Source organism: Parasteatoda tepidariorum, chromosome 2 (genome assembly GCF_982258835.1).
Source record: "Parasteatoda tepidariorum strain Cologne lab strain chromosome 2, Ptep-v5.0, whole genome shotgun sequence".
Taxonomy (NCBI): Eukaryota; Metazoa; Arthropoda; class Arachnida; order Araneae; family Theridiidae; genus Parasteatoda; species Parasteatoda tepidariorum.
Window position 1 is genome coordinate 21251650 of NC_141756.1, and position 25302 is coordinate 21276951.

General features: G+C 30.0%; 1 long non-coding RNA gene and 8 other non-coding genes across 9 annotated transcripts; all 9 read right to left on the reverse strand.

Annotated features, from left to right (window-relative positions):
- Positions 1-310: 310 nt before the first annotated feature.
- On the reverse strand, positions 311-402 carry TRNAI-UAU (transfer RNA isoleucine (anticodon UAU)). The gene is given in 2 exon segments: positions 311-346; positions 365-402. It is a non-coding gene; the product is annotated as a tRNA-Ile (tRNA).
- A 141-nt stretch (positions 403-543) lies between these two features.
- TRNAI-UAU (transfer RNA isoleucine (anticodon UAU)) lies at positions 544-635 on the reverse strand. The gene is given in 2 exon segments: positions 544-579; positions 598-635. It is a non-coding gene; the product is annotated as a tRNA-Ile (tRNA).
- An 840-nt stretch (positions 636-1475) lies between these two features.
- On the reverse strand, positions 1476-1567 carry TRNAI-UAU (transfer RNA isoleucine (anticodon UAU)). The gene is given in 2 exon segments: positions 1476-1511; positions 1530-1567. It is a non-coding gene; the product is annotated as a tRNA-Ile (tRNA).
- Positions 1568-3572: 2005 nt separating this feature from the next.
- TRNAI-UAU (transfer RNA isoleucine (anticodon UAU)) lies at positions 3573-3664 on the reverse strand. The gene is given in 2 exon segments: positions 3573-3608; positions 3627-3664. It is a non-coding gene; the product is annotated as a tRNA-Ile (tRNA).
- A 1529-nt stretch (positions 3665-5193) lies between these two features.
- Positions 5194-9751, reverse strand: LOC147814821 (uncharacterized). Its single transcript, XR_015431290.1, has 3 exons — positions 8629-9751; positions 7340-7416; positions 5194-5304 (listed from the first exon to the last, which is right to left on the reverse strand). It is a non-coding gene; the product is annotated as an uncharacterized LOC147814821 (long non-coding RNA).
- Positions 9752-18745: 8994 nt separating this feature from the next.
- Positions 18746-18837, reverse strand: TRNAI-UAU (transfer RNA isoleucine (anticodon UAU)). The gene is given in 2 exon segments: positions 18746-18781; positions 18800-18837. It is a non-coding gene; the product is annotated as a tRNA-Ile (tRNA).
- Positions 18838-19211: 374 nt separating this feature from the next.
- Positions 19212-19303, reverse strand: TRNAI-UAU (transfer RNA isoleucine (anticodon UAU)). Its single transcript is given in 2 exon segments — positions 19212-19247; positions 19266-19303. It is a non-coding gene; the product is annotated as a tRNA-Ile (tRNA).
- Positions 19304-19444: 141 nt separating this feature from the next.
- On the reverse strand, positions 19445-19536 carry TRNAI-UAU (transfer RNA isoleucine (anticodon UAU)). The gene is given in 2 exon segments: positions 19445-19480; positions 19499-19536. It is a non-coding gene; the product is annotated as a tRNA-Ile (tRNA).
- Positions 19537-20376: 840 nt separating this feature from the next.
- Positions 20377-20468, reverse strand: TRNAI-UAU (transfer RNA isoleucine (anticodon UAU)). The gene is given in 2 exon segments: positions 20377-20412; positions 20431-20468. It is a non-coding gene; the product is annotated as a tRNA-Ile (tRNA).
- Positions 20469-25302: the final 4834 nt, after the last annotated feature.

Here is a 25302-nt window from a genome sequence, read left to right on the forward strand (position 1 = left end):
AAAAATGACATGAGAAGTCTGGTAATTGACGTTCTATCCTCATAAATAAAGAATATCATTTTTAAATAAAATACATCTTCCCCAGGTGAGGATGGAACTCACAGCCTCGGCATTACTCGCAAGTACTGCACTATAAGTACCGCGCGCTAACCAATTGCGCCACTGGGGACAGATGTCCGAGTAAAAAAGAAAATTTCTATTGCGAAGTGAACAAATCTTAAAACAATTGCATAAAAAAAGACATGAGAAGTCTGGTAATTGACGTTCTATCCTCATAAATAAAGAATATCATTTTTAATTAAAATACATCTTCCCCAGGTGAGGATCGAACTCACAGCCTCGGCATTACTCGCAAGTACTGCACTATAAGTACCGCGCGCTAACCAATTGCGCCACTGGGGACAGATGTCCGAGTAAAAAAGAAAATTTCTATTGCGAAGTGAACAAATCTTAAAACAATTGCATAAAAAAAGACATGAGAAGTCTGGTAATTGACGTTCTATCCTCATAAATAAAGAATATCATTTTTAATTAAAATACATCTTCCCCAGGTGAGGATCGAACTCACAGCCTCGGCATTACTCGCAAGTACTGCACTATAAGTACCGCGCGCTAACCAATTGCGCCACTGGGGACAGATGTCCGAGTAAAAAAGAAAATTTCTATTGCGAAGTGAACAAATCTTAAAACAATTGCATAAAAAAAGACATGAGAAGTCTGGTAATTGACGTTCTATCCTCATAAATAAAGAATATCATTTTTAATTAAAATACATCTTCCCCAGGTGAGGATGGAACTCACAGCCTCGGCATTACTCGCAAGTACTGCACTATAAGTACCGCGCGCTAACCAATTGCGCCACTGGGGACAGATGTCCGAGTAAAAAAGAAAATTTCTATTGCGAAGTGAACAAATCTTAAAACAATTGCATAAAAAATGACATGAGAAGTCTGGTAATTGACGTTCTATCCTCATAAATAAAGAATATCATTTTTAATTAAAATACATCTTCCCCAGGTGAGGATCGAACTCACAGCCTCGGCATTACTCGCAAGTACTGCACTATAAGTACCGCGCTCTAACCAATTGCGCCACTGGGGACAGATGTCCGAGTAAGAAGGAAAATTTCTATTGCGAAGTGAACAAATCTGAAAACAATTGCATAAAAAATGACACGAGAAGTCTGGTAATTGACGTTCTATCCTCATAAGTAAAGAATATCATTTTTAAATAAAATACATCTTCCCCAGGTGAGGATCGAACTCACAGCCTCGGCATCACTCGCAAGTACTGCACTATAAGTTCCGCGCGCTAACCAATTACGCCACTGGGGGCAGATGTCCGAGTACGAAAGAAAATTTCTATTGCGAAACGAACAAATCTTAAAACAATTGCATAAAAAATGACATGAGAAGTCTGGTAATTGACGTTCTATCCTCATAAGTAAAGAATATCATTTTTAAATAAAATACATCTTCCCCAGGTGAGGATCGAACTCACAGCCTCGGCATTACTCGCAAGTACTGCACTATAAGTACCGCGCGCTATCCAATTGCGCCACTGGGGACAGATACCCGAGTGAGAAAGAAAATTTCCTTTGCGAAGTGAACAAATCTTAAAACAATTGCATAAAAAATGACATGAGAAGTCTGGTAATTGACGTTCTATCCTCATAAATAAAGAATATCATTTTTAAATAAAATACATCTTCCCCAGGTGAGGATGGAACTCACAGCCTCGGCATTACTCGCAAGTACTGCACTATAAGTACCGCGCGCTAACCAATTGCGCCACTGGGGACAGATGTCCGAGTAAGAAAGAAAATTTCTATTGCGAAGTGAACAAATCTTAAAACAATTGCATAAAAAATGACATGAGAAGTCTGGTAATTGACGTTCTATCCTCATAAATAAAGAATATCATTTTTAAATAAAATACATCTTCCCCAGGTGAGGATGGAACTCACAGCCTCGGCATTACTCGCAACTACTGCACTATAAGTACCGCGCTCTAACCAATTGCGCCACTGGGGACAGATGTCCGAGTAAGAAGGAAAATTTCTATTGCGAAGTGAACAAATCTTAAAACAATTGCATAAAAAATGACACGAGAAGTCTGGTAATTGACGTTCTATCCTCATAAGTAAAGAATATCATTTTTAAATAAAATACATCTTCCCCAGGTGAGGATCGAACTTACAGACTCGGCAGTACTCGCAAGTACTGCACTATAAATACCGCGCGCTAACCAATTGCGCCACTGGGGACAGATGTCCGAGTGAGAAAGAAAATTTCTATCGCGAAGTGAACAAATCTTAAAACAATTGCATAAAAAATGACACGAGAAGTCTGGTAATTGACGTTCTATCCTCATAAGTAAAGAATATCATTTTTAAATAAAATACATCTTCCCCAGGTGAGGATCGAACTCACAGACTCGGCAGTACTCGCAAGTACTGCACTATAAATACCGCGCGCTAACCAATTGCGCCACTGGGGACAGATGTCCGAGTAAGAAAGGAAGTTTCTGTTGCGAAACGAACAAATCTTAAAACAATTGCATAAAAAATGACACGAGAAGTCTGGTAATTGACGTTCTATCCTCATAAGTAAAGAATATCATTTTTAAATAAAATACATCTTCCCCAGGTGAGGATCGAACTCACAGCCTCGGCATTACTCGCAAGTACTGCACTTTAAGTACCGCGCGCTAACCAATTGCGCCACTGGGGACAGATGTCCGAGTAAGAAAGGAAGTTTCTGTTGCGAAACGAACAAATCTTAAAACAATTGCATAAAAAATGACACGAGAAGTCTGGTAATTGACGTTCTATCCTCATAAGTAAAGAATATCATTTTTAAATAAAATACATCTTCCCCAGGTGAGGATCGAACTCACAGCCTCGGCATTACTCGCAAGTACTGCACTATAAGTTCCGCGCGCTAACCAATTGCGCCACTGGGGACAGATGTCCGAGTACGAAAGAAAATTTCTATTGCGAAACGAACAAATCTTAAAACAATTGCATAAAAAATGACACGAGAAGTCTGGTAATTGACGTTCTATCCTCATAAGTAAAGAATATCATTTTTAAATAAAATACATCTTCCCCAGGTGAGGATCGAACTCACAGCCTCGGCATTACTCGCAAGTACTGCACTTTAAGTACCGCGCGCTAACCAAATGCGCCACTGGGGACAGATGTCCGAGTAAGAAAGGAAGTTTCTGTTGCGAAACGAACAAATCTTAAAACAATTGCATAAAAAATGACACGAGAAGTCTGCTAATTGACGTTCTATCCTCATAAGTAAAGAATATCATTTTTAAATAAAATACATCTTCCCCAGGTGAGGATCGAACTCACAGCCTCGGCATTACTCGCAAGTACTGCACTATAAGTTCCGCGCGCTAACCAATTACGCCACTGGGGACAGATGTCCGAGTACGAAAGAAAATTTCTATTGCGAAACGAACAAATCTTAAAACAATTGCATAAAAAATGACATGAGAAGTCTGGTAATTGATGTTCTATCCTCATAAGTAAAGAATATCATTTTTAAATAAAATACATCTTCCCCAGGTGAGGATCGAACTCACAGCCTCGGCATTACTCGCAAGTACTGCACTATAAGTACCGCGCGCTATCCAATTGCGCCACTGGGGACAGATACCCGAGTAAGAAAGAAAATTTCTTTTGCGAAGTGAACAAATCTTAAAACAATTGCATAAAAAATGACATGAGAACCCAACAAGCACACGACTTTTGGGCTAGTGAAGGGACAATGTCGGCACACCTAAAGTGCCATTACGGCGGGCTTTTCATCGCCGTATCGGTTCCGTTAATAAAGTGAAATCTGGGCCAGAATGAGGGCCAGTGCATGGCATTTCAGGCAAAGCGACGGCAATCGTTGAAGGACCGGGACTATTTTGTTGCCTCTGGATTGCTTTGCCATTTTTGCCTGTTTAATACCGGGGAAAAAAAATTTTTTCACAGAATGAAGAGAAAATTGCCGTAAAGGCTTTTATTGTACCTTTTGTTTGTCTTTTTTGCCTTTTTATCAAAAGCTGAATATGTTCACTGGCACACGTCGTTGCCTCGCTTGCCGTTAAGGCACCTTAACTGTTGGCTGATTAGAAAACGTCTATGCCGTTTTCGCCCGTATCGCACCTTTATTTCAGGTGCTTAGGCGAACTTCTTTGCCTTATTTGCCGGTGTATCACCCTTAACTCACCTCAAACTCGGTTCAATAGAAAGTTTTAATGCCGTCCTTGCCGGTATCACACCTTTATATCAGATGTTTAGGCGAACTTCTTTGCCTTATTTGCTGATATACCACCCTTAACTCACCTCACACTTGGTTCGATAGAAAACTTTAATGCCATCCTTGCCGGTATCACACCTTTATGTTAGGTGTCGCGGCAATTTTTTTGTCACTTACTTATTTATTAGAGCTCTCCTTAAATTTCAAAGACTTTTTGCTGCATGTTGTTGATAATAATTCTTATTTAAGGAACATAAATTGTTTTCTCTTACTCTGCTGATATCAGCTCTAGTAATTTATTGTATTTTAACTTTTTATATTGTAATAAAACAATAACTGCCATTACATGCAAAAAATTTTATGCTAATATAAAAAGCGAAATGGTGGAAAAAATTGTTTAATTTATAATAAATTATCATCCAATGAATCTTCTTACATAATAAAATAAATTTCTTTTCTATTTCATTTTAATCAATTATAAATGCAATAAGTTAAAAGTAGAATCATATAAAAACATTGTGTGTTTAATTGAGTGTTCACATTTTTTTACACATTATGAGGTAAAATTAAATAAAAATTTTATTCTAAGATAAAACATATTGCGACTTAATGTATAAGTTATTTAAGTTATGAAAAAAAAATGAAAATAATTATGTATATTAAACCTACAATTAACTTTTCTTGATAGAAACAAAGCCACAGCCCAGTCATTATTCTTATTTTCAATATTATTCATATTTAATATTGGCTAACTTTCCATTCAATATTATTCATATTCAATAATAGATAAACAAGACATATCATAAATATTTTTAAATATATATATATACTGGGTACCTGTAAATAACACATCAATTTCTATGATTTGAAATAAATAAAGCTGGAATTTCAATATGAATAAAATGCATAAAATTTAAAATAAAACAGGACCTTAAGAAAAGAATATTATTTTATTTCAATATAACAAATCAAAATACAAACAAGTACATAAGTGTACAATAACTTCTTTATAACATCCTATTTCAGAATGAATCTAGTTTTCCTGCAAAAAAGTAACCAATTTATTTTACAACAGATTTATTAAATAATATGTACAGAAACAAAATATCTAATTAATTTTTGACGCATTTTAATTCTGGGTTAAGTTATAATATCAATTAATTCTAACAATTAAAAAATACTTTTATTGATCCCAGGGAAATATTCGAAGAAAAATTCTATCCAATAATTTTCAACAATTTAGTTTTTCTCTTATAAATATCATACGTTATAGAATTTAATAAAGTTGCTCAAACCACCTGGGTTTTTTTATTATTTACTAGCGAGCATTGATTGTCACAAAAATAAATTTTAGCTGATTGTAACAAAAGGTAATAACAGCACAAAATGAATATTCCAGCTTGTAATAAAACTAAGTATTAATTTTATAAAATTCCATTGTACTTTGTAACATCTATTGCAAATGTGTAAAGTAGCGGATTCATTTGGATTGAAAAAATTGCAGCATCAAATATTAAAACAGCTATGAATAATATCCTATGAATTAACGAAACAACCTGGATAAAACTTCTCTTTACAGTATTATGAAACAATTAATTAGTTTAAAAATAGAGAGAACTATGATTGACTTTAAAAATGTTAAAAGTGGTGACCAAACTTCATTACTGTAAACTCACCTGTTATAAACTATTAATTTTTAAAATGCTTCCCAACCTTATGCTTCCAATGCATAAGTTAGAAAACTAATTGAAGCGGTATATATCGCTTAACAATGCTTATATATTGCATTTTGTAACTACAGATCAATCTGTTTAATAATTGAACATAAAAATGCATTTTAAATAAAGAATTTGATAGCAAAACTTTAATATTTTTTAAATTAGAAAGAATACATTCTCACCAAAATAGTTTGTAGCTATTAATATGTTATGTAATGTTAATATTTTTATTATTTAAACAAAATTTAACTTTTTTACGATTAAGAACTATGAACGAATTTTTTACTTTAATATGTGAAAATATTTTAAGTTTATATAAAATTAAATTATTTAATTAAAAGAAATTTTAACCTCAAGGAAATAAACAAACTAAAGGTTTTTAAACATGTAAAAAATATAAGAAAATTTTTTTAAGATAGTACTTTTAAAATCTGAAAATATGTTATTTGATTAAAATTTCTATCAATTAAAAAAATATATGATCCTTCAAAACTATACTCCATTAAGTATTAAAAGTCATAAGCATAAAGTTATTAAAATATGCGATAAAGAGGAATGATTTTCTACATTTGTAATGAATTTACAAACTAACTAAAGAATATAAATTTTATGCCATCAAGATAGGTTGGTTTAAACTAAACGGTTTTTTAAAATATTTAAATTTTTTTATACATAAAAAATTTTAATTTGAAGAGAACCAGTTGAAAAAAAAAGTTGAAAACCAGTGAAATATATATATATATATATATATATATATATATATATATATATATATATATATATATATTAAGCATTATAACAGTACATAGCACTTAATAACAGCTATGCAACAATTTTTAAATTTATTTTATAATAAATTTTTACTTTTAAATTTTTAATATTTAAAAATTATGAAAAGAAATTTACATTAAAATGACATGTAAGCTATGATAAAATCAAATCATTTGACTAAAAAAGAAATTTCCCTCTAACAAATCAAGAAATTCTAGTATAGGCATAATTTTTAAAAAAACAAGCTGAAACTTTTTTAAGAAAGTAATAAATTTAGGCGACTAAACAGATAAGATTTTAGGAAAGTACTTTTGAAAATCAAAAACAGGTATTTTGATTAAAAAAATTTTAGATTTAAAAAAAAATATATTTCCTTATAAAATTTTTCCTTTAAAATCATAAAAATTATTTGCTAATAATCTGAAAATATTTTAATACAAATTACAGTCGAAGAAATTATTAAAATTGCAGTTCTACATATAGAATATGAAGTAGATTTTCTAATTTTGCTATGAATTTGTAAAATAGATTCCACAAATTATAGAATGGGTACTACTGAGTTAAAATGTAGTTTTATCATGTTCTTACCTTTTCTGTTGGTTCTCGTTCATTCTAGTTCCAGTACTCAGCCATTCTAGTTGATTCACACTGTCGGAATTTCCGGACTTTTCATGAAAGGAAGAAAAATAATTAGAATATGAACATGGAAAAAACTGTTAAAAATCAACAAAATAAAAATATTAAATTGAAGGGAAAAAAACTGCTTAGAACTCATTTCTATACAATAAGTTCTTTTTTAAATTTTGTTCTCTAATTCAAATTTAGAAAAGGAATAAGATATGAATGGAAAAAAAATCCAGCATAACAGACATAGAAGTCTATTCAAATTATAGATACTAAAATAGACCAATATATTACTTTTGTCCGGGTTACCCTTAATTTTAGAAAAAAAATTCCTTGCCTTTTCCATTATAATTTCAAAAAATATTTAGATAAATTTTTTGCACTACATAGTAATCATCAGAAATATATGTACATTCAACCGTCAATTAAAGTTACTTTTTTTTTTACGGAAAATATGCTTTTCTAAAAATAAAATTTCAATAGGTGAAAGTTCAACAGGAAGAGATTCAAAATAAACAACTCTATAAATCTTAAGATAGAGAATGATATAATATATTAAGAAAAAGATAAATAAGTTTAGATAAATAGTAAAATTTGCACAAGAACTGGAAAAAGAGCTAGAAACAGAAAACTTAATTCTATGAAGAAAGAAAAAATATTATGCTGCAAATATTTCTATACTTAAAAAGAACTTTAAATTTATTTCCACAAAAAAATATTCTTATTTTAAATAATTTAAAAAAATGCAAATATGTTGCAGTAGATTTCTTTTATGGGATAATAAAGTAGATTTTTATCTTAATTACTTTTAACCTCATTGGCTACATAGTGTTAACGTGAATTTTAGAATGAATTTTATTTCAGGTTTATTGCAAGATTTTTTTCATGTTTTGGCCGAAAATTACTTCATTCCTGACAGTTCCAGCATTTCTGTTTACCTAAAATCAAATTTCTTGTACATTTTGTACACAAAGATATGGGCCAAAAATTTTTTTTTTACCATTCATTATAAATGTAACGTTTAATATAAATGTAACGTTCGTTATAAATATAAAGTTTTTCAAAAATATGAAAAAAGTTTTAAAAGACATTTTAAGAAAATGCTTTTGCAGAGTAAATTATGCGTTATTTATTTAAAAAATTTAAAAATGTCTTAAAAAACATACTTCAATAACAGTAAAGTAATTTCCTAATTTTATTAAAAATTTAATCCTAAATTTTACCCTTAATATAAAGATTTGAGATGTTCTTACCTTTCATCTTGACCTTTCTTCCAAAAGATTTTTCTTACAGTATTTCCATCCATGCAAAAAAAAAAAAAAAAAATATTTAACATTAATAAAAAGCAATTACAAAGCAACAAAAGCAAACTTAGAAAGACAGTTTTTCCACTTAAGCAAGTGTGAGACGAGTTTTAGATTGTTAAACGTTTTTATTTAAAAAACTCTGATCAGAAAATTATTAAATTTAAATTATACGATAAACTAATAAAAAATTAGAAAATGTTAATACCATTTTTTTCAGAAGTTTTATTTGAAACAAAAGGTGAAACGAGGCCGTCATTACATAGTCCTGGTAAAAAATGACTACCGATTTTTTTAATAAATTAAATAAGGTAATTAAACTAAGTAAGTAAATTAATTTAAATAATTATTAAATTAAAAACTTTTTAAAAAAATAAAGAAGCATTTGATTTAAATAGCTATAGAAAATCATTTTTCTATTGTTAGGATTAATGGAACTTATAATTCATTTTAAAACTAAAATGGTAACTTACATGCTAATCTTACGAAGAAACATTCTTGTAGAATATAAAGATTAAAAAATATAATTACTAAAAACTAAATAAAGAAAATAAAAACAAACTATTTGTGAAAAATTAATAAATAATAGTGTACTGAAAATATAACATGAGCTAAAGAATAAAAGTTTACTTACTTGTCCTTAGTCTGTTGTGTATCGCATTCCTGCAATAAAACAGAAAGGAGACCTCTTTTGAAGTTGACCATTTCCATTATTTATCCCCTTTTTTTCAAATTTTTTGGCGACCATTGAATCTTTTGGCGTCTGGGGTAAGTGGACCACCTGGTTGAAGAGACTTTTTCTTAGAATCGGGGGAGGGGGTTTAAAATGCTAAGCGTTCGCTTTCCCCTCTCTTTTTCCCTTAACTTGAAGGATTGGAAACAAGGTCACTTAAATGATTCTTTTTAAAAATACGTGTCCTGTGATTTCAGACAGTAAAATGTCCTCAAATTAAGATCAATATTTATTTTTAAATTATTAAAAACAATTTCTGGTGTTATAAAGGAAAAATAAATTAAATAACAAAAACATTTAGTTAACTACCAACGATAAACGAACTCTCGAAATTAAATAATTGCATTAGGTCAAAACTTATTTGTATGCTTTTCTTTTTCAGAAAAACTTTAATACTTCTACACTTGGAAATAATGCTTACATAAATGTTTTGACTTGCTGTGCAGAAAAATAAAATCCTGTTTCTCTATAAGATTAATATGTATTATTAATATATATTATTAACTCTTTCTATTAAGGAATTGTTCCATGCGAAAATTAAAAAAAGAAAAACAGGGAGTCTCTGACTCCCCCCGTTTCCGATCACCTACCCGCGTAATTGTTTCACTTAAATCCTTGTTTTATTTTTTTCCCTTAAAAAGCAATATTTTAAACTGAAACGCTGAACATTTTGCTTTTAAAATGTACAAGTGAAGTAGCGTTATGTAAGAATGTTTTGTTAAAATGCTAATCGTAACGAATTCGAGGACTACCTCAACTTGAAAATTATCATCTGCACTTTAAAGAAGATTTGACCTAAGGAATACAGATTGTGTATTAGAACAATAAAACAAGAAAAATTGCTGAGAAATTATTTTATTTGTTGACGAGAATTTTAACAGTTTAAACTGAGAATACTTTTTATCGTTAGGTTTATTTATTTTTAAAAATGTCAATTTAACTGTTAAGATTTATATCTTGCAACATGCAAATTCCTCTCTCTCTCTCTCTCTCTCTCTTTCGCTACTCTTAATTGACAATTCAGTGCGAGCTTACAAAATTAAAAAAAAGGCAAAGATCTCCTGACGAAAAAATAAATTTTCTGCAAAAATGAATAAACAGTCAATATTTAAAATATACCTGAAAAAATTCACGAATGAACACTTAAATTAGCAATGACTTTCAAATAAATTGGAATTCGAAAGAAAATTCGTTTTAGGTTTACATATAAAAATGTTTTTTTTTTTAGCTCATCGAATTTTAACTGCATAATTACATTTAAGTGGAGAATACGAAGAAAAAAATTCGGTAAAATTACGGAACTGTATTGACATTTCTGGTTTAAAAAAAATAAAAAATAACTTGGGTAATAAAATTAAAATATATCCTGTATTTAAACCATTTATTTGATAAATTTTCTATTCAAATTGTAAGGGTTTAACAGAAATTCTGGTTTTCACAAATATAGTTCTTATTACCACACATTTAGTAGAAAATACATAACTGAACAGTTAATTTTATTGAATAATGGCCTATAAGAAGAAAATGTTCTTAGCTAACATGATTATTTACCATATTTTACCAAAATTTAACAAACATTATAAAATTTTATTTTATTGTTAACCTAAAACATTACCAAAACTCTTTGGTTAAAATTATCGAGTTTTTTGGTGTTTCCATAGAGCTAGAATTATGGTAAATTTAGCAATATTTTGGTAGTTTTGATCATACATTTTCTCATCTTACAGATCATCCAAATATAGTATTTTTTCTTACAAGTATAAGAGTTAATAATACTTATTATCGAATGTTAAATTTTCTCTGTATTTTTTTCTATAAACCATAGTAATTTCAAATTTTAAAATCTTGTTGTTTTTGCTCAGAAAAAGAAAATTTCAATTTTGTAGCGGAATTTTTGTGTCCTGCAGAGCGGCTCATACGATATTTTTTATCACTAAGTGTAGGAGTTAATAGTTCTCAAACAAATTATCGATCATACATTTTCTTCATTCCATCGTAATCCCTGTACACTTCTCTACAGTCCATTGTAATTTGATTTTTCTAAATCTTGTAGTTTTTGCTCTACAAAACCAAATACAGATAATAAAAAGTAGATTGAAGTTGGCAATGGCGCATACGGCATTAATTTAACTCCGTTGGCTACGCCCTAACGATTTTTTAATTTGGAAAGAAACGCATGGTATGGTAACGTATTATTATTTCTCTACTCAAAGAATTAAGGAGTTTTCCTCCCTAAACATTGCCCGTTCATAAATTTTTCTGTATTAGTTCAAAATTAAATAAAAACTGAGTACATTAATTATTTTTTCCTTCTGAACTTTTTTGCTAATTTAAGAAATGAAATACGGTTTGAAGTTTCTGAGTTAACTCATAAATATTAAGACACTAAAAAATTTAAATGCATGAATTACAAAAGATCTAACTTTAAATGCATTTGTGTCCAGATGAGAGAAGAACTGAATTTTAATAATTTATGAAGATGCGAAATAAGAAGATTTAACAATTTAATTACCGTTAATTTTTCTTTTATAGTTTTCTTTTTATATTTTAGCTTTCTTCATTATTGCACGAACCACGAAATATAGTTAATTAAGTAAGTTACCGATTTATTATATCAATTGTTAAAATTATGGCAGGTTGAAACTGATTTCTCGCTTTATAATATTTTAATGTTAATTTTAATTTAAATAATGTTAATTTTAAAACACATGAATGAGAATGAATTTGATTTATTTGAATCATTTACAAGCTCTGGACTGTTCAGATGCAAGGAGTTTCAAAATCCAAAAAAGTGCAAAGAATTATGATGCTTTGTTGTACTTAAAAAGCATAAAAAGCGAGACTCTCTCCATTTTTAACAAGTTATATTACTTATCAAATAAGACCTTGATATTAAATCAAAAAATATTTTTCTTTAAAAATTAGAGTTTATTTATATATTTATTTTTCATTTACTTTTGTAATTTCCCACATCTGGTTGAAAGATTTTTGTTAGATACATTTTAGAAACAGAATTTTGATCTGTAAATGACTTTTACGGTGTATTGCTTTTCGTAATCTGCGAAATATGAGAATTTTGCGTTTTTCTGTTATATTTTTGCTTATTTATTTTTTTAGAAAAAAAAATAAACAGTTCAATGAAAAACTTATTACGAACAATTGAACATAATAGTGGTTTTATGAAAATGTTAAATAATAATAATCGTCAGCAATATAAGGAAAGAAATTAAAACTGAAATTGATGATAGGGGAGATCGATTCACAACATAAAAAAATAACAAAATATTGGAAAAGTCTGAAGTTCTCAAGAACTGACCCCCAACAGGGTGGGATGTGAGAAACGCATAACCGGATATCGTTAACTTCTCAAGTTACCATACACTAACAAAGAGAGGAAAGGGATCTTTTTTTGAAACAGCTACATTCCATCACCTATACTCGTCCCCTTCAAAGCAAACTTTAACTTCTTAATTCTAAAATAAAGGTCTTTACTTCTTTTACTAACAAATATTTTAATATCATGAAGGGCACACAAATACACTTGCAAACTCCTTTTTATTCCTGAAATTTTATTGCATAAAATTGACCATTAAAATTCTTATGATTCTCTTTTTGATATTGACTTTACATTTAATACATGCAGTAAAAATAAAAAAAAAACGCTAGTTCTTACAACGTACAAAAGTGCTTGCATTACAAACTGCTAATTTTAGTGCAATCATTACTAATAATAATTCAAATTATTATAATTTTATCGAAAACTATTTAAAACAGCACTAAATCGATAATTAATTATTATGATGGGTCGCTCCTGGGAAAGCAACCCCCCTGTGCAAGGAAGGGACAGTGAGTAAACTTTGTTTTTGTTTTTACGAAAATAATTCGAAACAATATTTTCATTTATGGTTTGTTATAGTAGTGTAAAGATTAAAGTGTTAAAATTCTGAGTAGGAAACTTAAATCCTTTAATTTTCTATTAAGGTATGTTTACTGGACTGTTCGAAATTGATTATATGGGGAAATTTATTTGAGCTAAGTCAAATAAAGAATGAATAAGTTAATACGGCAAAAAAATTACTCAGCGTAAATTACTCAACGTTGAATTACAAGTTCTTCAAAATTAATATTCTGCAAAAAATATGAATATCAAAACATTTTTTTTTCCACAAAATAAAGAGTAAAAATTTAATTTAACTATGTCCTATTAGTTAAACTTCTTTATTCCTACTATAATTGAGAAATTTATTATATTTAACTGTAAGTAAACTAAGAATAAGTTACTAGATATCAGATATTATTGATATGAAATTTCAATGAAAGATTGGTTTGAACTGTTTTCTAAAAACAGAATTAATCCAAATAAAAAAGATTATTAAAATAAAAAATTAAAAAAAGTATGTGTTATTAAGAGAAAAAAATATACTATACAATTACAATTTTGTTAATAAAATAATTAATGAAAGTTAAAGAATACTATAAGTTTAATAACATGAGAGAATTGTAAATGCACTTTTCCAATCACTGGATACCCATTGATCATTTTTTTTTTCTTGGATAGATTTTTTATAAGGTCGTCATAATTTACAAAAGGTGTCTAAATTAATTTTTATCCTTATGTCAGTCAATGGGCCAAATTGATATTTAATTCCAGCCAATATACGTTTCGTAGAACAATACAAAATTCTTTTCTTCCTTCAGTATTAATGTTTATATAATAACTGCTGCCAAAAAGGAGAATAATAGTTGTGTATAAGTTAACTATAAAAAGATTATAAAATGCTTTAAAGTAATTTAATGTAACACTATTAAAAATACGCTCTGGTGAAAATAAAAAGAAAAAACTCAGTCTGTAAAGCAATGAATTATAAGAATTTCAAAAATTATCTTTTTATTTTTTATTATATCATTTCGAGATGCTTTTTGATTTTCGAGATGCTATCATGACTTTTTTCATGACTCTTAGAATTCTTTACTTAAGATAATAGTGTTGAAGTTTTCGATTAAATTGGTCTAATCGAAAAGTGCGAACGCATGAGAACCTAGAATAATGACATTAACACTGACCATTTCTAAAAATTTCTTTTTATATGAAGTTGGAAAAATAAACTGCATTGCTAAATTAACGTGAAACGAGCAGATATTAATAAATTTCCTTCTCTGTCAGAAAACTGAAAAGGTCCCTGACACCGCCACTGTTTTGGGGTTTACAACTTAACGTTACATTTTATCAAACACTCTTAGATTTAGAAACTTCACATTACGAAGATATGTAGGAGATTGAACGGAGATTACAATGGAATTAAAAAATAATTCTAAAATTAAGTCAAGATTATTTTTACTCTTAAACTTGTTAGAAAAATAACACGTGGGCCGCTCTATGGCTGCAAGAATTCAGTTGCAGAAGTTAAATTTGGTATGCTGAAAGAGTCAAATTTAGTTTATAACCGTAGCATAGAGTCATTATTTCCTCTTAGAAACTCTTATTTGTTTGAAAGTTATTACAATTTAAAAGGTTCTTTTTAATTTTTTCTTTAACTGATAAATATTTATCGATTGTTGTGGAAAAATTTTTCATTTACGCGATTTTCATAATATCCCTCTTGACTTTATTAAAAATAATAAAAATAAAGAAAAAAAAATATATAGAAAAAGATTAGGTGTTGTCAAATATAAAACTTCGACATTTCATACCGACATTTGAAAATATATGTAGAATAAAGAGAAATAAGAATTGTTTCCTATATGATCTGTTAACAAGAAAAAATTACTTCTAATTTATTAATTCTTATTGTGTCGCGCATTCTGCCTTTCTAAATGTAATATTTTTAAGCACAGTTATTTATTATTCAAATCCAGCTATCCTTTTTATTTTGTTAAAATTAACAAGTTAATATAATGAACTTAAATAAAAGTATAATAATTTTATATTAAACAAATAATTTTTAATCGACTTTTCAGGAAAAAACAAACTTTTAAGAACATTCTTGAGAAAGGTTTGTACCCAATGCCTCTAGTTCTGAGAGAAAAAAAACGATTTTGCGCGTGGGCATAAACTGCTTTTTCCATAGAACATCTTCAATGCGTAATAACTCTCGGCGAGACCGTTTTTCCTTATTTTTCATTTGTCAAAACTTAGTAATCCTTAAAATACAACTGCTGGCAATCCAATCGTAATTTTTATTTAAAAAAGTAGAAGAAAACGATTTGTACTTGATCTTCAATTATTTCAAACTTGATGAACGAGAATCAACTACAGGGATTATCGAGCGTAGCGAACAGGTGACGGTGCCTCCATGTAGAAAACAAGGATACATAAAAATAAATTGTGTCGAACAACTATTATCAGTAAGCGTATGATTAATATTTAAAATCGCCCCTAAAAAGGGACTGTAGAAGCTGATCAATTGATAAAAATTTATCTGCTGCAGTCAAGGTATAAATTATCGTCACAATCTGAAAAACATTTAATATATTTAAATATTTGCATGTTTACGAACTATGATCTGTTTTTGATTTTTTTTTAAATTAACGTCAATCTTTAGCCGGATTTTAATAAATTAATTCTAAAAGAACTGCACTCTTTAAAAAGTAGGTATGAAAACTGGATTCGTTTTGTACTATGAAAATTGCCAAGTCGATTCGGCAGCATGAAATACTATTTCATTTTTCGCCAGTTTATGGTTAAAAGAGCTCCACTTAGTTCTAATTACATAATCATTCAATTTTGTCTAAATAGTTATGCCTTTTCTAAAATATTGATTTGCAAATTGACCGTAAATTTAAAACTATACCAACAGTTTAATTGGGCAAACAGATAAAATTTCGGTTCTCTTACCGTTATTTTCATATTTCAGCCATATTTCTGCTATTGTTTCCTAAGATTTAAAATACAGCACAATTTTAAAATTTGTTAACCCCAAAACCCCTTGTGAGAAAAAACAATGTTTTCAATTCATGTATAGGAAACATTTTGCAAATGACGTTTGAAAATGGATAAATGTGCGTTTATTATTTTGTATTGTTATGTTTCTTTCATTTTTCTACAACTAGGGAACATTATTGGAGAATGAGTAATTTTTCACACAATGCATTTTTATTTAAATCTTATATCGACTTCATAGAAGAAAAAATCGGTAACTTTTTTTAAATCATGTTATAACTTTTGTATTTTTTCCAGCTTTAAATACGATGCTATTTTGATTAACACTTGAATTGAAGTATGTGATGAATGTAAGTGTAAAGAAAGATTGAAACAGAGAAATTTAATGTTATAACGCAATTCTGGTTTTAAATAACTATTCCGCTATTTAATTGGTAAAGGCAATATGCAGTAGAACATTTTTTTATTTATGTCACATTTTATGCTAGAATAAATAGTTCAGACCCTTGCCACACATGAATGATAGATTTGCTTTTTTTTAGTAAGCAGAAACTTTTGTTGGAGGGTTGTCCTTGGGTGGGGGAGGGATATGGTTTCCGCAGAGTCCGCGGGGGGTTATGCCTCGACTCATTCGCTGGACAGAAGCCGTACCGACTGTCATTCTGTATAAATTGGCGAAATTCTATCAAAGTTAAAAGAAAGGCAACCCTACAAGACCCGACACTTTATATTTTCTGCCATCTATCGGCAGGAATCGAAAACACGTCTAAAGTAAAAAATAAAAAAAACAGCGCCATCTATGAATTGCATTCAAAACAGTTTTTTTTTTTCCTTAATGTATATAAACTATTTTAAAAATAAATATAATACTGCATGAAAAAATATTTTTGTTATGCGAATAAAAAATAAATATAATTAACATTTTGATGTAATTGAACATTTTGATTTTTTGTATAATTTTTATTTTTATCTATATTCTGTATTATAAGCTTAGAGAAAAAATTATTTGCTTAATATTTTGAAGTTTAATTAATAAAAATATCCAAATGTATTTTTATTATTTAAAAACGTATTTTGAAGAATAAAATTTCCTAAGCAATTATTACTTTCAAGTATTGCTTAAAAGTTTACGGAAAAAAAAGTTACTTACTTTATTGGACTAGACGTTTGCTACAACCAATCAGAAAATTTAAACACGATTTTTTTAAAATTCAAAATTCCTAAGACCATTTAAACTATTTTGAATCCAGTTTTTAAGAAGTAAGTGATTAAACTAAGATATTAAGTTTAAAATGAACATTAAAATAAAAAAAATAAAAAACCGTTTATATAAATGAAAAGTTTACTATTTTAAATCGTATACATTCATTATTACAAAATACTTAAATTGTAATAAAAATTAGTAAATTAATGTAATAAAAAAGCATATTTCATTAAAAATCCTTGCTCTAAATTCAAGATATTTATAATTTCAAGGAGGATATAAGCAATTTACAATATTTTTTTCTATTTATTTTCTATAAATGGATTTTTTTATTTACATGAATTTTGAACTTACCAATTCATTTTTGTTTTAAAGAATGTTTAAAAAAAGAATCATAGTCTGGAAAAAATTCATGTTAATTTCATTTGGTTAATTTCATTGTTCTAGTTATAAGTATTAATATTTATTCTTATTTTTAAGGGAATATGTATTCAATTTTTCTTGAAAGTAACAAATATATTATATTTCGAGTTAAAAATTATACTTCAGAAAATGATTTCAAAAAGAAAAAATTAAAAAAAAAAATAATTATATATATTTATTTAAAAATTGTAATCAAATTTAAAATGATTATTTTTATTAAAATTACTTTTTTTAAAAATATAATAGGTAATGCCACAGAAAGTATATTTAGATTATAATAAAATAATAAAATTCTAGTTTTTAATATTCTATTTAAAAAATTAGCAGTTTTCAAAGAATAATGAAAACTGTTTTTTTCCTCTCAAAAAATACGGTTAATGTTTTATGAATTTTTTTCCTTTCTCTCCTGATTTTTTTCAAAGTTTTGAGTTAAAAGCACATTTTTACCAACTCTGCATCTATTCATTATTAATCAATTGTAACATTACATTTAATTAACGGTATACAATAAAGGTCCTGTAACTAATTAAGTGTAAGAGGCCAAACAGCGGTATACAATAAAGGTCCTGTAACTAATTTAGTGTAAGAGGCCAAACAACGGTTTTATTTTTCGGGCCTGTATAAGTGAGGAGTTATTCCGCCGCTTCCTGAAATGCCTCAAAACAAATGATAAAGGACCGTATTGTACTTGCCTTTTGCCGTTATCCTACCTAGAATGCCAGCTTACGGCCTTACGTTTGCCGTGAGGTGTGTGCTTACTGGGAAGTCTGGTAATTGACGTTCTATCCTCATAAGTAAAGAATATCATTTTTGAATAAAATACATCTTCCCCAGGTGAGGATCGAACTCACAGCCTCGGCATTACTCGCAAGTACTGCACTATAAGTACCGCGCGCTATCCAATTGCGCCACTGGGGACAGATACCCGAGTAAGAAAGAAAATTTCTTTTGCGAAGTGAACAAATCTTAAAACAATTGCATAAAAAATGACATGAGAAGTCTGGTAATTGACGTTCTATCCTCATAAATAAAGAATATCATTTTTAAATAAAATACATCTTCCCCAGGTGAGGATGGAACTCACAGCCTCGGCATTACTCGCAAGTACTGCACTATAAGTACCGCGCGCTAACCAATTGCGCCACTGGGGACAGATGTCCGAGTAAAAAAGAAAATTTCTATTGCGAAGTGAACAAATCTTAAAACAATTGCATAAAAAAAGACATGAGAAGTCTGGTAATTGACGTTCTATCCTCATAAATAAAGAATATCATTTTTAATTAAAATACATCTTCCCCAGGTGAGGATCGAACTCACAGCCTCGGCATTACTCGCAAGTACTGCACTATAAGTACCGCGCGCTAACCAATTGCGCCACTGGGGACAGATGTCCGAGTAAAAAAGAAAATTTCTATTGCGAAGTGAACAAATCTTAAAACAATTGCATAAAAAAAGACATGAGAAGTCTGGTAATTGACGTTCTATCCTCATAAATAAAGAATATCATTTTTAATTAAAATACATCTTCCCCAGGTGAGGATCGAACTCACAGCCTCGGCATTACTCGCAAGTACTGCACTATAAGTACCGCGCGCTAACCAATTGCGCCACTGGGGACAGATGTCCGAGTAAAAAAGAAAATTTCTATTGCGAAGTGAACAAATCTTAAAACAATTGCATAAAAAAAGACATGAGAAGTCTGGTAATTGACGTTCTATCCTCATAAATAAAGAATATCATTTTTAATTAAAATACATCTTCCCCAGGTGAGGATGGAACTCACAGCCTCGGCATTACTCGCAAGTACTGCACTATAAGTACCGCGCGCTAACCAATTGCGCCACTGGGGACAGATGTCCGAGTAAAAAAGAAAATTTCTATTGCGAAGTGAACAAATCTTAAAACAATTGCATAAAAAATGACATGAGAAGTCTGGTAATTGACGTTCTATCCTCATAAATAAAGAATATCATTTTTAATTAAAATACATCTTCCCCAGGTGAGGATCGAACTCACAGCCTCGGCATTACTCGCAAGTACTGCACTATAAGTACCGCGCTCTAACCAATTGCGCCACTGGGGACAGATGTCCGAGTAAGAAGGAAAATTTCTATTGCGAAGTGAACAAATCTGAAAACAATTGCATAAAAAATGACACGAGAAGTCTGGTAATTGACGTTCTATCCTCATAAGTAAAGAATATCATTTTTAAATAAAATACATCTTCCCCAGGTGAGGATCGAACTCACAGACTCTGCAGTACTCGCAAGTACTGCACTATAAATACCGCGCGCTAACCAATTGCGCCACTGGGGACAGATGTCCGAGTGAGAAAGAAAATTTCTATCGCGAAGTGAACAAATCTTAAAACAATTGCATAAAAAATGACACGAGAAGTCTGGTAATTGACGTTCTATCCTCATAAGTAAAGAATATCATTTTTAAATAAAATACATCTTCCCCAGGTGAGGATCGAACTCACAGCCTCGGCATTACTCGCAAGTACTGCACTATAAGTACCGCGCGCTATCCAATTGCGCCACTGGGGACAGATATCCGAGTAAGAAAGAAAATTTCTTTTGCGAAGTGAACAAATCTTAAAACAATTGCATAAAAAATGACATGAGAAGTCTGGTAATTGACGTTCTATCCTCATAAATAAAGAATATCATTTTTAAATAAAATACATCTTCCCCAGGTGAGGATGGAACTCACAGCCTCGGCATTACTCGCAAGTACTGCACTATAAGTACCGCGCGCTAACCAATTGCGCCACTGGGGACAGATGTCCGAGTAAGAAAGAAAATTTCTATTGCGAAGTGAACAAATCTTAAAACAATTGCATAAAAAATGACATGAGAAGTCTGGTAATTGACGTTCTATCCTCATAAGTAAAGAATATCATTTTTGAATAAAATACATCTTCCCCAGGTGAGGATCGAACTCACAGCCTCGGCATTACTCGCAAGTACTGCACTATAAGAACCGCGCGCTAACCAATTGCGCCACTGGGGACAGATGTCCGAGTAAGAAAGAAAATTTCTATTGCGAAGTGAACAAATCTTAAAACAATTGCATAAAAAAGAACATGAGACGTCCGGTAATTGACGATACTTCCTCATAATTAAGGATAATTCTTTTTAAAATTAATCTTCCCAAACTGAGGCTCGAATTTAAAGCCTTTACATAACTCCCAAGCCCTGTAATGTATGTATGGTGCTCTAACCTATTGCGCATCCGGGAACAGGTGAGCGGATATGAGATAAAAATTTCTATCAATACAAAAATTCAAACTTGAGAGTGACGGAAGTAGATTTACTTATTTACCTGATTATATCACAGAAGAGTTCAGTAGTAAATAAACTTCATGAAATCATAAATTCAAACAAAGAAATATGTAAATATTATGCTGTGTATTTTTAGTTTATATTCTGCGATTACCATATTAGTTCGTATTTTAACCCTTTGTATAAATTAACCTACAGATAGAGCAAAAAAAATTTTCAAATTGATTAGATCTTGAGTATGGAAGAAAAATATCCCGAAATGTAATGAATGGCACGAGAAGTTTTGTTCGCTCAAACTCATAGCCTCGGTAGCGATGAACGAACAATAAAAAAAAATTTTTATTTTGTATTTATTTTTAGCAACATTTTATATGTTGTTTAATTATCCAGTATCCTCATTGAAAAATGAAATTTAGTTTTCAAAAAAGTTAAAATTGTCTTTCTGAGTTTCCTTCAAAACCTATTTGCATTTCCTGTATATATAAATAGAAAACTAAGCACTATCCTCTGAATATTTCATGTTCATTTTTTTTACTTCATGAAATTGATGTCTAATCTTTAGGAAGTCGTCCTGATTTTTCTTCTTGGTTATTTTTTTCCCTTTTAAATAATTTGATTGATTGTACAGATTTTTGAGAAATCTTTTTTGATTTTCGTGATATTTTTTAAAATGATCTCACGTAGGTGTTAACTCATTTGAATTGATTTTCAAATTTGTCACTCCTTCTACCACTGTTAATCCAAATTTTTTCTATGGTTGCATATTTTATAAATAAATCAATTTATTTAAATGGATTTATAAATGGAAATAAGCGAACTTCGAGGGTCATTATAAATTTCTCAATCATTTCAATTTCACGAGTTCTTTATAACTCTATTTTCTTTTCTTCTTCTTTTTTTTCTCTGCTCAAATTGGAAAAGAGATAACTCAGCTATGTTCCGCTTTTAACATGCAGCAATCGCAGCACAACTCTCTCCATAGAGTTGTTTCCATATACAAACTCTGCCTCTAGCATTCCAGTTATAAATTACTCACTAGATGGCAGTGGCTTCAGCTCAAAACAAGGAAAATCCTAAAAGTAAGGTCTCCTTTTTTATTAATTTCCTAACTCCATTGATTTCCAATTTTAATTAAATAATTTTAAGGATTGAACTGTTATTTATTTTTAACAGCATCACCAGAATAGTCGATGCAGTTTTGCGGGCTCTGATGGAATTTTTTAAGCCAATACCATACCATCATCCGGCCATGTTCTTCAAATAGCATTAAACCTTACTTTTCATCTCGTTGTATTGACAGAATCGTTTAAAGTCGGAGTTTATATATTAATCATGATATAAGTCCCTCACACTAGACTTGTCTATAGTGTTCATGATTGTAAGGAACTAGTCTATTCATTCCTAGAAGAAAATTGCTTTGTTAGAAGAGTCACGTAGAACTAAAAACTATTCTGCCTTGACGAGAATTCCTGCAGACTGAAAGTCTGATGTTGTTTATACTAAGGCCATTTCAATATTGGAAGTGACTTGTCTCTCTAAAGTGACTTATCTCTCTAAACTTAAACCAGTATTGATCGATTTACCTCATTCGAAGAGATCACCTTCGTGACCACAATATTTGCCAACACTCGAGTCTGGTGCCTGGAGGAGTTCTCGTGACATTTAGACAGTAGTTTCCACTTTTTAGTTGGTGTTAGACAATATCCTTCACTCTAAATTACTTCGCAAGAAGAGTGTGCTTTTCAAGTTCACAGAGAGCACCTCTCGTGATAGCTAGAAAGTAGGTCAATGATGTGCTTGCTGACTAAAAAAATAGGTTCCAAATTTATGTAATATTTTAACAGCCTAATCAAAAGAATAAAAAGAAGAACGATTAAAAAGTTGCAAATATCTGAATCAGCTGGTCGATGTATTTAACGATCAACATATCAATAAATCAACAAATCAGTATATTATTAAATGAAAAAACTCATAAATATTTGCTTTAAGATTAATTTTTTTTCAAATGAATAAATGCATCCGGACTTTTTCTGACTATCATTTGAGATCGGTATTTGATTTTATAGAAAAGGTAAATGATTATCGTTTATTTTTTAACAAAGCTCTTATCATCAACAAAAAAAAAGTAGGAAAACAAAACTAAGAAACTGGGAGCATTATACATCGTCTCAAGAAATAATTTCCTTGGTGATTTTTTTTTCTTTCACTAAGTCAGGAAAATAAAGGAAGAGTTTTGGGGAGAATACGGGAACACCAGCTGTCCATTCCGCTTTTTTTTCCTGCCTTTCCTGATCACGCACTCACCAAACTCATCAAGTTCATTCAAGAATGTGAACATTAATTTTGAAGTATGATTATAACCATACAGAATGAAAAAAGTTTTGACGTTGCTGAATATTCCCTCGCCAATAGTTGGCTTACTTTATTTTTTGTCGTCTATAGAGTGATGTGATTAAGGAGCAAGAAAAAAGCCATTTTTCTCTTCAAATAAAAGTCGACTGACAGCCAAGAATCAAGAAAAGGGAAGAAATAAAAAACTAATTTTGAGGAAAAATTCTTCTAATGGATTAAAGGACGATTTTACATCTTTGCGATCTCTTCTTATTACTTACAAATATAGGATGTTCTAAATTAAAATGACAGATTTCAAAAATGTATGGGAGGAAAACAGTTATAGATTTTTTTTAAAAAAACACACAGACACACGTAACTCATGTGACAGGGCATAAGTTTATCCTCTCAAGTTCCAGGTTTTAATTTCAAACATTTTCGACAGATGGAGCTGCAAAACTCCTTTCACTGTTTTTTTCTGTTGTATGCAAATTCTATCCTCCGATTGCAACATATGATTGAAGATGATAATGAAAACTTCAGAAATCTCGCAATTTGATTATCATTCACAACATCAAAAATATATATTAACTCTAAAATTCAAATTTGAAAGTCAATAAACAGAAACATAATCTTAAAATTAAGAATTTTGACTGTGAAAAAATATCCTGAAACTTTTAATGGATTAATAGAAAGAGGAATCTCGTTATAGGGTATTCGAGAAGAAGACGATCACGGTTACACAGACACGTGACCTACGACCTCAGCTGCAGCTGATGGTTTATAAGCAAAATGACCTCTTATAGTTGAGCAAAGTTTCTCCACATAAGTAAGAATGTTAATTGACTTTAAGTTAATTAAATAAAGCCCAGAATCATATCACATATCTAAATTGTTCAAATATAATTCCTTGTCATTTAAGTCTTTTGCTTGACTTAGATGTATTATTTGATTACGTGATTTATTGTAACCGTGATGTATTTAAGTTTTGTTTACCTGGCAACTTCGATGCATAATTAATTTGTTTATGTTCTACATGGCTTTACATTGCCTCCTGCCTGTCTTTGCGTAAAATAAGAAATATATAGTGAGAGAATTGAAATCTATGTGAAAGAATACAGAATGTGTTACTTTAACGAATTGATACCTGTAGGATTGGCTTAATAGAAATAAAATGGGAACAACAGTTGCTCACGTGAACAAATGCCACTGTTCAACATCCAATCAGGATCGAGATACCCACACTACGTCACTAGCAAGTATCCCATTGCTGTTTTAGTTATGATATAGACCAAAGATTTAAAAAAAAAAAAAGAATGTTTCTCAAGCGAGGCTTGTATTCATAGCCTCTACATAATGCACACGCACTGCAGCGATAACCAATTCCGTCACCGGGGACAGGCACTCCAATCTAAAAGTCAAATCTAGCAAATGATTTATTTACCACATAGCTTTTACAAACTTTAAAACATTGCTAATAAAGATCAATTATTAATTGTAACTACTTGTTTATGCAGCTTTTCAAGATCGTAAACCCCTCATGTGTTCTTTTAAAATAATTCATTTTAATACTGCTGCGTCCCAAACTAATTCAACTATTTCAATTTTAATAACTCTGTGAGAATAAATCAGCTTTAAACAATGACTGAATTCGGACAATCTCAGGCAAAGGGACAAATCTATGGTATATTCTATACATTATAGTGCATGCATTTAAAATACATATATTCAGATTTCAATCTATGATAAGCTGGTCACTGAAGAG